Below are 12,600 nucleotides of genomic sequence, written 5' to 3'. Positions count from 1 at the left end.
GAGGGGCTTTAGGGCACAGTGGGGTGACGGGGAGGTTTGGGGTGAAGAGGAGGGGCTTTGGGGCACAGTGGGGTGACGGGGAGGTTTGGGGTGAAGAGGAGCTGCTTTGGGGCACAGTGGGGTGACGGGGAGGTTTGGGGTGAAGGGGAGGGGCTTTGGGACACAGTGGGGTGAAGGGGGAGGTTTGGGGTGAAGGGGAGGGGCTTTGGGGCACAGTGGGGTGATGGGGGAGGTTTGGGGTGAAGGGGGGGCTTTGGGGCACAGTGGGGTGAAGGGGGAGGTTTGGGGTGAAGAGGAGCTGCTTTGGGGCACAGTGGGGTGACGGGGAGGTTTGGGGTGAAGGGGAGGGGCTTTGGGGCACAGTGGGGTGACGGGGGAGGTTTGGGGTGAAGGGGAGGGGCTTTGGGGCACAGTGGGGTGACGGGGGAGGTTTGGGGTGAAGGGGAGGGGCTTTGGGGCACAGTGGGTGATGGGGGAGGTTTGGGGTGAAGGGGAGGGGCTTTGGGGCACAGTGGGGTGAAGGGGGAGGTTTGGGGTGAAGAGGAGCTGCTTTGGGGCACAGTGGGGTGAAGGGGGAGGTTTTGGGTGAAGGGGAGGGGCTTTGGGGCACAGTGGGGTGATGGGGGAGGTTTGGGGTGAAGGGGAGGGGCTTTGGGGCACAGTGGGGTGAAGGGGAGGTTTGGGGTGAAGAGGAGCTGCTTTGGGGCACAGTGGGGTGACGGGAGGTTTGGGGTGAAGGGGAGGGGCTTTGGGGCACAGTGGGGTGATGGGGGAGGTTTGGGGTGAAGGGGGGGCTTTGGGGCACAGTGGGGTGAAGGGGGAGGTTTGGGGTGAAGAGGAGCTGCTTTGGGGCACAGTGGGGTGACGGGGAGGTTTGGGGGGTGAAGGGAGGGGCTTTTGGGGCACAGTGGGGTGACGGGGGAGGTTTGGGGTGAAGGGGAGGGGCTTTGGGGCACAGTGGGGTGACGGGGGAGGTTTGGGGTGAAGGGGAGGGGCTTTGGGGCACAGTGGGGTGACGGGGGAGGTTTGGGGTGAAGAGGAGCTGCTTTGGGGCACAGTGGGGTGACGGGGGAGGTTTGGGGTGAAGGGGAGGGGCTTTGGGGCACAGTGGGGTGACGGGGGAGGTTTGGGGTGAAGGGGAGGGGCTTGGGGGCACAGGGGGGGTGACGGGGGAGGTTTGGGGTGAAGGGGAGGGGCTTTGGGGCACAGTGGGGTGACGGGGGAGGTTGGGGTGAAGAGGAGCTGCTTTGGGGCACAGTGGGGTGACAGGGGAGGTTGGGGTGAAGGGAGGGGCTTTGGGGCACAGTGGGGTGACGGGGGAGGTTTGGGTGAAGGGGAGGGGCTTTGGGGCACAGTGGGGTTATGGGGGAGGTTTGGGGTGAAGGGAGGGGCTTTGGGGCACAGTGGGGTGAAGGGGGAGGTTGGGGTGAAGAGGAGCTGCTTTGGGGCACAGTGGGGTGAAGGGGGAGGTTTTGGTGAAGGGGAGGGGCTTTGGGGCACAGTGGGGTGACGGGGGAGGTTGGGGGGAGGGGAGGGGCTTTGGGCACAGTGGGTGAAGGGGGAGGTTTGGGGTGAAGAGGAGCTGCTTTGGGGCACAGTGGGGTGGAAGGGAGGTTTTGGGTGAAGGGAGGGGCTTTAGGGCACAGTGGGGTGACGGGGAGGTTTTGGGGTGAAGAGGAGGGGCTTTGGGCACAGTGGGGTGAAGGGGGAGGTTTGGGGTGAAGAGGAGCTGCTTTGGGGCACAGTGGGGTGACGGGGAGGTTTGGGTGAAGGGGAGGGGCTTTGGGACACAGTGGGGTGAAGGGGGAGGTTTGGGTGAAGGGGAGGGGCTTTGGGGCACAGTGGGGTGATGGGGAGGTTTGGGGTGAAGGGGGGGCTTTGGGGCACAGTGGGGTGAAGGGGGAGGTTTGGGGTGAAGAGGAGCTGCTTTGGGGCACAGTGGGTGACGGGGAGTTTGGGGTGAAGGGGAGGGGCTTTGGGGCACAGTGGGGTGACGGGGGAGGTTTGGGGTGAAGGGGAGGCTCTTGGGGCACAGTGGGGTGACGGGGGAGGTTTGGGGTGACGGGGAGGGCTTTGGGGCACAGTGGGGTGATGGGGGAGGTTTGGGGTGAAGGGGAGGGGCTTAGGGCACAGTGGGGTGAGGGGGAGGTTTGGGGTGAAGAGGAGCTGCTTTGGGCACAGTGGGGTGAAGGGGGAGGTTTGGGTGAAGGGGAGGGGCTTTGGGGGACAGTGGGGTGATGGGGGAGGTTTGGGGTTAAGGGAGGGCTTTGGGGGCACAGTGGGGTGAAGGGGAGGTTTGGGTGAAGAGGAGCTGCTTTGGGGGACAGTGGGGTGAAGGGGGAGGTTTGGGTGAAGGGGAGGGCTTTAGGGCACAGTGGGGTGACGGGAGGTTTGGGTGAAGAGGAGGGGCTTTGGGGACAGTGGGGGAAGGGGGAGGTTTGGGTGAAGAGGAGCTGCTTTGGGGCACGTGGGGTGACGGGGAGGTTTGGGTGAAGGGGAGGGCTTGGACACAGTGGGGTGAAGGGGGAGTTTGGGGTAAGGGGAGGGGCTTTGGGCACAGTGGGGTGAAGGGGGGGTTTGGGGTGAAGGGGGGGCTTTGGGGCACAGTGGGGTGAAGGGGAGGTTTGGGTGAAGAGGAGCTGCTTTGGGGCACTGGGTGACGGGGAGGTTTGGGGTGAAGGGAGGGCGTTGGGGCACAGTGGGTATGGGGAGATTTGGGGTGAAGGGAGGGGCTTGGGGCACAGTGGGTGACGGGGAGGGTTGGGGAATAGGAGCTGCTTTGGGGCACAGTGGGTGACGGGAGGTTTGGGGTGAAGGGTAGGGGCTTTGGGGCCAGTGGGTGATGGGGGCGATTTGGGGTGAAGGGGGGCTTTGGGGCACAGTGGGGTGACTGGGGGAGTTTGGGTGAAGAGGCTGCTTGGGGCACAGTGGGGGACGCAGGGAGGTTTGGGGTGAAGGGGGGGGCTTTGGGCACAGTGGGGTGACGGGGGAGGTTGGGGTGAAGAGGAGCTGCTTTGGGGCACAGTGGGTGGCAGGGGAGGTTTGGGGTGAAGGGGAGGGGCTTTGGGGCACAGTGGGGTGACGGGGGAGGTTTGGGGTGAAGGGGAGGGGCTTTGGGGCACAGTGGGGTGACGGGGAGGTTTGGGTGAAGGGAGGGCTTTGGGCACAGTGGGGTGACGGGGGAGGTTTGGGGTGAAGGGGAGGGCTTTGGGGCACAGTGGGGTGACGGGGAGGTTTCTGTAGGGGTGACAGCACCAGGCCCTTTGGGGCACCCTGCCCTGCATGCTGGCACTAACCCAGTGGGGAGGGGGCTCTGGGGGGTCCATGAATGGGGTGCAGCTGGCCCCTCCCCCTCCCTTTCTGAGCCTTGGGAGAGGCCTTTGTGAAGGCTCCCTGGTCACCATGGCAACCCCAGAAGCAGCCGGTGGGAGGGGTGGGGGCGTGTCCGGAGCACTCGGCCCCGCCCCCGTCCGAGCCGCGCCCCTTGGTGTCTATGGCGCCGGCCCTGTCGGGAGAGGTAGTTCCCGAGCCCGCTAGGAGGGTGGAGGAGGCCCCGCCCACCCGGGGCGGGGGTCGGGCTGTGATTGGCTCGTGGGCGGTGGCTCGGCCCCGCCCCCTCGCCTCGCCCGCCGAGCGGCGCAGGTTGGTGGGAGACGCGAGCGGTGCAGGGCGAGGCGAGGCGAGGCGAGGCGCGGAGCCGCCGCGGAGCGCGGGGTGAGGGGCGGCCGGGGCAGGTGCCGGGGGGTCCCGACGCGACTTGCCGCCGCAGCAGGTGCGGGCGGGGGCGGGGGCTGCTCCCCGCTTTGTCTCGGCGCTCGGCGGGGCCGGGGCCGGGGCCGGGGCCGGGGCGAGGCGGCGCCGGCTGGGGACCAGCCTTTGTTGTCTTGGGCCGCGCCCCCGCCGTGGCGAACGGAGCCCCCGCGGGGCGCCTCTTTGTGCCGGGGGGCGGGGGTCGCCGGCGTCGCGGCGCCCGTCCCGTCCCCGGCCCTCGGGGGCGGGGAGGCCGGTCCCGGGGGCCGGCGGGGGACGCGTTCCCCTCGGCTGTCGGGCGGCTTGGCGGCAGACGGGCGTTAGAAGCCCGCGGCGCTCTGCAGCCTGCCCGCCGGGCAGCGCTGTCGCCCCTCCCTGCTCTCGGAGCCTGGGGCCGGCTCAGTCCGGCTCCCGCGCCCGGGCCCGCCGGCTTCCCTTGGGCTTCCCGGCGGGCCGCATCCTGGCCACGCGGAGAAGGGTCCGTCCTCCCCGGGTACTTGGAGGGGCTGTGCGGGCACCAGTCCCCCTCGAGGCCGGGGCCATCTGCCTTGTGCTGCGGGGGAGGCAGAGGTTGTGAGCGGCTCCTTTCACCCAGCAGGGCGTGCGTTGGGGCAATGGCATCGCGCAGCTTGGCAGTTCCTGGTGCTGGTTCCTCTGTTCATGCCCACGGCCTTCAGGGTGCGGTATTGTACCCAGGAGCATAGCTCCCGGGGCCCCGCCCGGCTGCCGGAGGAAAACGAGGAGTGAAGAGAGCTGCGTAGCGTGCATCTCCCTTTCTCCTTCCTCCTCCTCCTCAACTACTCAAGCAGTAGTTGTGAGATGGCAGGTTTCAGAGGAGCAACCGTGTTAGTCTGTATTCGCGAAAAGAAAAGGAGGATTTGTGGCACCTTAGAGACTAACAAATTTATTAGAGCATAAGCTTTCGTGAGCTACAGCTCACTGCATCGGATGCATTCGGTGGAAAATACAGAGAGATTGATACACACACACAGAGAACATGAAACAATGGGTTTATCATACACACTGTAAGGAGAGTGATCACTTAAGATGAGCCATCACCAGCAGCGGGGGGGGGAAGGAGGAAAACCTTTCATGGTGACAAGCAAGGTAGGCCATTTCCAGCAGTTAACAAGAACATCTGAGGAAGGGGTGGGGTGGGGGGAAATACCATGGGGAAATAGTTTTACTTTGTGTAATGACTCATCCATTCCCAGTCTCTATTCAAGCCTAAGTTAATTGTATCCAGTTTGCAAATTAATTCCAATTCCGCAGTCTCTCGTTGGAGTCTGTTTTTGAAGTTTTGAAGACAAGGACAAAGTACTGTTCACAGGAAAGAAAAATCACATGCACAACTACAAAATGGGGAATGACCGGCTAGGCTGGGAACTGCTGAAAATGATCTGGGGTCATAGTGAATCACAAAGTGAATATGAGTTGTCAATGTGATGCCTTTGCGAAAAAGGCTAATATTCTAGGGTTTATTAATAGGTGTGTCATTTGTAAGAGAGACCTGGGAGGTAATTGTCCCACTCTTGTTGGCACTGGTGAGGCCTCAGCTGGAGTATTGTGTCCAGTTTTGGGGGCCACACTTTAAGAAAGATGTGGACAAATTGCAGAGAGTCCAGAGGAGAGCAACAAAAATTATTAGAAAGTTTAGAAAAATCTGACCTACAAGGAAAAGTTAAAAGCCTGGGCATGTTTAGTCTTGAGAAAAGAAGAGTGAGGGGGACATGATAAATCTTGAAATATATATAAAGGGCTGTTATAAGGAGGATGGTAATCAGTTGTTCTGAGTTCACTGAAGCTAGGATAAGAAGTAATGGATTTAACCTGGAGCAAGGGAGATTTAGGTTAAATATTAGATAAATATTAAATAAAAGGGCAGTCATGCTCTAGAATAGTCTTCCAAGGGAGGTTGTGGGGTTGCATCATAAGAGGTTTTTAATAGCAGGTTGGACAAACACCTGTCCGGGATGGTCTAGCTTTATTTGGTCCTGCCTCAGCCCAAGGGACTGTCCTCGGTGACGAGAGGACTAGCGGTCCCTTACAGCTCTACATTGCTATACATCCGAGTGATGTCTGGCGTGGGACCTAATAGTAGGTCGCCTTCTCTCCAGGGTCACTGTGCATAGTATCTAATTATTTCCGCTCCTTGAAAGAAGCAAAGGAAATGGCATGGTATTGAGGTGTGAAAATCAGCCATTGTGCTTGCTAATTAAATTCTCCCCATAAAACTTTCCAGAGGGCTTTTTAGCCGGTCGGATTTAGTGTATCTGGGGTGGAGGCCAGACTGACGTGATGAAATGTGACGGCTCCTCCCTCAGGTCAATAGTCCTGGTGTGCAGTAGTTTATGACTGATCTGTAATGGGTCTGCTGGATCAATAATGGCTCTTCTCTGCTAGGGGCAGGAGTGAGTTTTTGTTACCTGTTGTATGTAGAGCCTCCATGTGCATTGCTGTCATGTGGCCTGCGCTGTGTCACGGGTAGCATTGGTTAGAAAGGATTTTGTGGTGTTAGGATGTGTACAATCATGATAAAAATTTTAAAATGTGCTTGACACCTAGCCCCAAGTCTGGAGAGTCAAAGGAATAAATACCAGACCCAGGGATGACTTCTGGTCTGTTATCAGGAGATGTGAGAACTCCAAATTCCCATTGTAGTGGCTGTAAACTAGCAGTACTTAACACTGACCTGGGTAAGGCCCTTGATGGAAGGTTTCAGAGAAGGGCAGTTTTAAACATTTCCTCTGCAGAAATTAACTTTTTCTAATAAGCAAGGATGGAAAATGAATGTGCTTTGTAGATCTGTTGTGACAAACCTGGAGACTAAAGAGTGTGAAACAGTGGGATTTCAATCCTGCTTTCAGTGCAGCCTGAACTGCAGTGATATTGTCAATGTCTCCCTAACAAAGGAGGACCTCTGATCCTGGCAGAAAACAATGAATGGAGTTTTGTGGCTGTTTGCGGTGGCAGAGTTCTTCCCTCCCAGCCTGGGAGAGCTGAAAAGGCTAATCAAGAAAGGGTTAGCTCTGAAGAGGATGGAGGGTGTGTGTGTGTCTGTGCTTGGATCCCCTGAAGACCAAGTACTCGGGATGGAGACGTCTGCAGCGGGCAGTCTCCAGGGTGTAACATCCAGTTGCTCAATCATCTGTGTGCTGAGCTATTTATGTATTGATGGTCTCTTTAGGAAGTCTGCCTGGGAAATGCTGCATCTCATCTTAAGGGCTTGGTGAGCACAAAGTGCCAGCCCATCCCTTCTCTCTGCCGTACACAGCAAATGGCATAGACTTGCTGAAAAAGGAATATAAAATTGAGGGCAGGCTCTGGCTGTTGCAGTGGATGAGAGCCGCTGAGATCCCACCCTCTGTGATGGCTGTAGCGTAGCTTGGGATGCTGGGTGTGTATATTGAATTGTCAGGACTTGAGCTGGTACTACCTTATGTGCTCTTGTTTCCTCCCCCTGCTCTCTGTCGGACTGTCCTGTCTCTTTAAGAGTGCAAGCTCTCTGGGGCACGGGCTCTTCTGCCTTCTGTTTGTATCATGCCAAACACACTGCAGCTCTTCCCCCCCACCCCCCCCATGAAACTACAGCCCCCAGACTGCTGGAGGCCCAGGATTTCTTAGGGGAGGCATTCACTACATGGTTTTGCAACTAGGTGCGATTGTGTCAGTGCTTTTCGGGGGGTGGTTGAAGCAGCAGAAGTGTGGGTGCTCCATGAGGAGTCTTGGTACTTGACTTCATCATGCATGTGCTGCCACCCAGGGAGAGGATGATAGCTGCTCATTCGCTTGACAGGAAGCATGTGATGCGAGTGGAGGCCCTCAGGAATGGCAGAAAACGCTGTTTGGCCAACAGAGTGGTCCAGGTGACTTTTCACTCGAATTACAACACAGTGCAGCTCTGTCTGAAAGGGACTCTGCAAAACAACCTGTCCCCAAATGCATGGAGAGCTCCAGAATACAATGATGAAGCCAGGCAGCAACACGTGGGTGGGCAGGGGAGGGGAGAGAGGCACCAGGAGGGACAGGCAGGGAAAGACGTACGTTCTTAGCTGAGACCTGGAGTGAGATGGAGAATTAGGAGCTGCAGAGGAGACTCTAGCACAGCCATGTGGAGAGAACAGAGGAGGCCAGTGCTACACTAGATGAGCAGAGGGAGGGGAAAGGAGAGAAAGGAGGTCTGTGATAGGTTAGAGGGTTTTACAAATGAGGGTACCTGACCCATCCTTTACCTTCCCCTCACACTGTGTGTGATGCTGTGGTCCTCTCCCGCAGGGCCCTTGCAGCTGTGCCTTGCTGACCCCTCCATGCACAGGACCTTCCTGGGCTGCTTTCTACCCATAGCTATTTCCATGCCTTTGGCCATGCTGCCCTTTACATCTGGAACATCTCTGATCTCGATCACCCCATCTTTGTACAAAATCTGGTCTCCACTCACTGCTTTCACAAGGCCTGTCGAGTCTAACCCTCTGCTGAAACACACCCCTCCCATAACAAACACACAGACTGACAAAACATCTCCTAAAGCATCCAGCTTAGATCCCGCTCCCTTCATCTCACAGGGGAATTGTCCTCCCAAGGACCTGTACCCTTCCCTCCCCAGTTCACCTTGTTCCTGCACACCATCTATATCTGTGTTACATCTCTGATGTTGCTTTAGGCTACACCCAGACACTGAAGAATAATGGGCACATTAGCGATACCTGAAGGGGCAGGCTCTGTCACCAGTGGGCAAGGAGCTTGGGAGTGTATTTGCCTGGAAAGTGCCCCGAAGTACCCGTTGGGCTATGGAAACGGTAACTTGGAGCTGGATTGTGAAATGAGCAGGGAGCTCATGGAGTCGCTGAGGGTGTGAGACACAGCTGCACTGTTTTGTATGCATAACAAGATGGCCAGAGGATTCTGCTCATGTTGGAGCTGGAGAGCTGAGATTTGGGGAGCCTGTGAGTTATCTGGCTCATTGTTACTACCAGGAGTGGAGCTCGGCCCTTGCCTAGACTGACACCAGGGTCTGGTTTACAAATGGGTCCAGGGTAGGACGTTTGTCCCCTCCAGTGGTTGGACACTCTGAGCAAAGACATGGTAGCTCTCTGCCTAGCTAGCATAAGCCAGTAACTCTTCTAACCGGTTTCTTAAAGAAGAGGAAAAGTCCTCTCCAGACCAGTGTGCTTGCTGGGCTGGGAAATCTTCCTGCAAGGCTCCTGGCTGCCACTCCCAGTGCTCGGCCAGCCCACACGCTGCCTAGCTGGCCTAGGGTGGCGATTCTGGCTCTTGTTGTCTCTGGCAATCTAGGCAAGAAGCTGCAATGCCAGTATCCCTGTCTACTAATGGGGCTCTTGTTGTGCTCATCCTCTGGTGAGGAAGGTCCATCAGTGCTAACCTCTGCTGACACACTGACTGGGATTGGCTCTGTGTGGGTTAGTTTGTTCCCTAGTTGAACCTGGTATTTCCCAGTAATTTTCTTTCCAAACCAGTGAACAGTGGCTGAGCCATTTGCCGTCGTTGATGTACCTGAAGTCTCTCATGGGTTCATTGACTTCAGCTGAATAGTAACTGCTGAGGGTAGCAACAGCAGGTACAGTGGAAGAACCAGCAGGGAAAGGGTTAAAGCAGTGCTGGCAAATCTTGCTTTTTAGGGTGGATTCACTAAAATTGTGGCTTCCAGGCAGTGGCCCGGAGTTATCTCTAATTCTCCATCGCCACCTGGTGAAGCATATGGGTTTTGGCCGCTGTTGGAGATGGGGAGGCTGGGAGTTGATGAGCCATAGCTTGGAGCTGGGACCCGGTTCCCAGGCTTGCTGCGTGGAGTCTCAGAAAGTGGTTCTGTGGGGGCTGAGACAGGCCCATGCACTGCAGAGATCAGATCACAAGGTCACAGCTGCTGACTACCTGAGCATCTGCTCTCCCAGGGTGTGGCTGGGTGCTGTGGAGCAGGATTCTGCTGGCTTAGCCCCCAGAATGGCACTCGGAGCCTGCTTGTCCAGTGGGGCTTCCCAGTGCTGAGACCAGATGCCAGGTGATGCAGTGGGTGAATAACTCACCACTGCTCCGTCCCTCCCAGGGGAGTAGAGGGTCAGGAGGGAAGGTAGCAGCAATGCTGATCAGTGCAAAGTCCCCTGCATTGGATTGCAGTGTCTTTAAAAGAGTTTTCATCTGTAAATCTGCGGGTCCATCTGGTGTGCTAGTCCAGGACCCAGACTTCGGCTAGGGCAGCAGAGACCCCTGACCTGCAAAGGTGGAAGTGACAAAGTGCCCCATTGCTTAAATGACCTTGCCCAGAGCTGCCTCACGCCTACGACTGCCCCAGCATGTCTTGAGACAGCTCTGATCTGACTGCTCCTGCAGTGCTGTGGCCCTGTCATTACCAACGGGATCCTGACAAACTGAAGGGAGTTCCAAGAGGAACAGCATAAATGTGAGGGGGGCAGGAGTGTGAAGGCAGCCAGAGAAGATCTAGAGAGTGTGAGAAGTGGAGGTGGGGGCTAAGCCTGCTGTGTGTGTTGAAGGGGTACTGTCGGGAGGGCTGTTGACCTGGGAGTAACAGGCGAAAATAAGGGAAGGTCAGGTGGGCTCAAGAGCCTGAGCTGTCCATGCTGCTATTTTTAGGGTGCCAGCTTGAGCCCCCTAGGGGTCTGTCTGCTCAGTCCCTGCTGCAGTGTTGATCTAGGAGGCCCTGTCTCTTAGGAAAGGCTGGACAGAGTGCAAGAAACTGTCCCTCCTGAGGCAACCCTGCATTGGCTGTGAGCAAAGGCTCAGGAGCTAACCGAGCAGGACCCAATTCCACTTGCCGGTGATGAGCAGAATAATATTTTGGACGGGTGATGGAAGGAGCTGTAATGTTCTTATCGTCATGGTGATATGGGGGGTGGGCAGGCAGGCTTTGTGCCTGGGCTGGCAGCTCTCACCAGATTGGCCTGGCTGATTGGAAAAAAAGCCTGATACAATCTTTAATTTTTGGCTCTTTGAAGCTGTCTGAGGAAAGGAGAATATCTGCTGATTTCTTTGAGGAGGAAAACCCAGGGGACCAAGGACGAGCTCAGGGTACAACTCTGGGCAGCCAAAATGGGTCGACCACCCTTAAAAATCACTCAAGCTTCAGTCACGACAGCCCTCACATCTTCTCGCATGCTTTCATTGCGGCTGGTGGGGCGTGTGGGGACCAAGGGGACAATAGCCCGGTTGTAGAAAATTGTCTGGATTCTCTCGTTTCCCTTCATGTCTTTACTGTTCTGTCTGGACTGTTTTTCTTAAGGTGAGAGCAGGACCCTATGCACAGGAAGGGGGTTGCTGACAGACACTGGTGCAGTCATTCAGCTAGCTATTGGAGAAGCAGCTCGGTGGGGTGGAAGCATGCCATTGGGATGGGAGGCGTGCCCAGCTGCCGTTGCATTAGGAGGAGAAATCCCTTGTATTTCAGAAAATGGCCATCACCTGCTTGCACATACTGCAAAGAGAATTATTGCAGGGCCAGTCTTGGGAAGAGGTTGGCAGGCCACCCTCCTGCTGTAAATTGTCCTGGACTTCCTGTTAATAAGCCAGGCTGCATAACCCGGGGTTTTCTTATTGTCCTTCTGTGATAGCACGGCTCCCAGAGAGACAGAGCTCATCAGCTCCCTTTGGTGACAAAGATGCATCTAATTTAGGTTATCCCTTCCTCCCACTCCTGTTTAATCTTTGGAGTGATGGTTCCTGGGCTTGCTCTGTGCCTGCATGGAACTGCAGTGGTGCTGGGCTGAAGCGCTCCTGAATGAACATCTCTGGGGATGGGACCAATGGGGCAAGACTTAGAATGGGGGGTGGTGATGTCACAGGACCTAAGGTGGGAGCACAGGGCTCATGGATACCTGAAGTCCCCTTGCTGTCCCACCCAGGAAAGTCTGGGCTACACAGGGGCTTGCAGACAAGGGAGGCAAGCGGGCATGGCCCCCCCAATCAGTGAAGGCACAGAACTCCTCTGGGCCTGGGGCGGGAAAAGCGAGCTCCTCCAGCCCCAGGGCTGCAGAGGGAGAACGAGTGCCCCTCCAAAAGCGGCCAAATATTTATTCCTGTGCACGCCCCTGGGGCTATGGGAGCTGTGGAGGAGCCATGCCCAGATGATTTTGCCACACTCATTGGAACAGCCCATTAGCAACATTCCCTAGTTAGGAAGGAAAAGCATCCCAGTCTTCTCCACTGAAATCTGTGAATGAATTTGCGTTGCTGGTCACATGGGAGGAAGGCATGGAGGTGGGGAAAGGAGCATGAGCATCCTTGGAGCGCTGTCTGGAGAGCTGAGGATAATCCGCAGAAGAGACTCTGAAGGCCTTGCCAGTCCAGGCTGATATCCTGTGTTGTGTACATTGAGGTGGCACCTAGAGGCTAACCCGCTCCAGCCCCCTTGTATTAGGCACTGGGTGTGTATAGCAAGAGACAGCCCTTGCTGCAAAGGGCATTATTATTTGTGTGCAGTAGCCCTTAGGATCCCTAGTCGCAGATCGGGACCCCATTGTGCCAGGCGCTGTACAAACAGAGGGAAAAGACAGACCCTGCACCAAAGAGCTGACAATCGAAGTGTGAGGCACGATACTGGTCAGCAGGATGGGCAGTGGGCTCTGCGCACTGCCAGCCTAACTGTTGTCAGAAGCTGCCTTCCCTTAGGGCACCAATCTGTGGGCTAACAGATCCATTGGGAAACTTTGCGGCTATGTAGCCGAAATTAGACCTTCACGAGCCACTCCTAACAGTCCCTTTGCTGCAAGAAGAGCCAGGGGCTGCAGGAGTAAAGGCTGGATTTGAATAGAGAGGAAACCGAAAGAAGGATTGGAGTCTGATGATGTGACTAAGAGGATGTGGTGGAGGTTGCCTTCAGCG

General features: G+C 56.7%; 1 protein-coding gene across 2 annotated transcripts in view; it reads left to right on the top strand.

Moving 5' to 3' along the window:
* Positions 1-3,629: 3,629 nt before the first annotated feature.
* Positions 3,630-12,600, top strand: part of DPYSL5 (dihydropyrimidinase like 5) — a 96,793-nt gene continuing 87,822 nt past the window's right edge. For both annotated transcript variants that reach the window (XM_038396905.2, XM_038396903.2), the window contains exon 1: positions 3,630-3,714. The gene's annotated coding sequence lies outside the window, so the exon portion shown is untranslated. The remainder of the gene's footprint in view (positions 3,715-12,600) is intronic.

This window comes from Dermochelys coriacea, chromosome 3 (assembly GCF_009764565.3).
Source record: "Dermochelys coriacea isolate rDerCor1 chromosome 3, rDerCor1.pri.v4, whole genome shotgun sequence".
Taxonomy (NCBI): Eukaryota; Metazoa; Chordata; order Testudines; family Dermochelyidae; genus Dermochelys; species Dermochelys coriacea.
This window is presented reverse-complemented; position numbering and strand designations above follow the sequence as displayed.